Consider the following 977-nt stretch of genomic DNA (forward strand, 5'->3'; position numbering starts at 1 on the left):
GATAGGGCAGACATTCGAATGAGTCGTCACCGCCGCGGAGGGCGCGCGATCGGCTCGAGGTTATCAAGAGTCACCAAAGCGGCCGTGGGGCCCGAGACCCCACGGATGGGTTTTGGGTCTGATAAATGCACGCATCCCCAGCCCGGCTCCCCCGAGAGGGAGAGGAGGGTCAGCGCTCGTTTGCATGTATTAGCTCTGGAATTGCCACAGTTATCCAAGTAACGTGTGGAGCGATCAAAGGAACCATAACTGATTTAATGAGCCATTCGCAGTTTCACTGTACAGTCCGTGTGCACTTAGACCTGCATGGCTTAATCTTTGAGACAAGCATATGTTACTGGCAGGATCAACCAGGTAGCGCCGAGAAGCTCGGAAGCCCGGGGGGGGGAAAACCGTGATCCTTCACGGGCGGGCCGTCCCCGGGGGGCTCCCGTCCCCGCGCGCGGCGGTTGCCGGGGGCCCCGGGGCGGCCGGCCCGAAGCGTAGGGCCGACTGAGTCGGGACGTAGGGGACCGGCCGTATACGACTCTCTCCGAAAGGGGTGCTCTCGCTCTCCCCGTCGCGGCTACGGATCCGGGGGGGCGGATCCGTCGCCGTCCGGTTCGCGGGGGTCGACACGCGGAGCGGGGTAGTGACCGCCGTGCCCATAGCGGCCGAAGCCGGGCAGGAGCCTACCCCTGGCGTGCGTCGTGTTCATATCTGCCAGGGTGAGAGAAAGACCTAGAAGCCGCCTTCACGGTCTCTTCTCTCGGGCGCGCGACCATCAGAAGTGCCCGGTTCTTGCACCCGGGAGGTGAAAACCGCACTTAGGGGGAAAAAAAAGAAAAAAATAAGAGAGAGAGAGAGAGAAGAACCGTCCTCCGGGAGGGCCGCGAGAGACAGACGCAGAAGCCGCCTTCGCGGTCTCGTCTCCCGGCCTCCCGACCGCTCGCATCCCCGTCGCCACCGGTGAGGACTTTGAAAAAAAAATAAAAAAA

General features: G+C 61.9%; 1 non-coding gene across 1 annotated transcript in view; it reads right to left on the reverse strand.

Annotated features, from left to right (window-relative positions):
- Window positions 1-357, reverse strand: part of LOC128616396 (18S ribosomal RNA) — a 1872-nt gene extending 1515 nt beyond the window's left edge. The window contains exon 1 of the ribosomal RNA XR_008387445.1: window positions 1-357. This exon is cut by the window's left edge and continues 1515 nt beyond it. This is a non-coding gene — a ribosomal RNA (18S ribosomal RNA).
- Between the last annotated feature and the right edge of the window lie 620 nt (window positions 358-977).

This window comes from Ictalurus furcatus, chromosome 12, assembly GCF_023375685.1.
Source record: "Ictalurus furcatus strain D&B chromosome 12, Billie_1.0, whole genome shotgun sequence".
Lineage (NCBI taxonomy): Eukaryota > Metazoa > Chordata > Actinopteri > Siluriformes > Ictaluridae > Ictalurus > Ictalurus furcatus.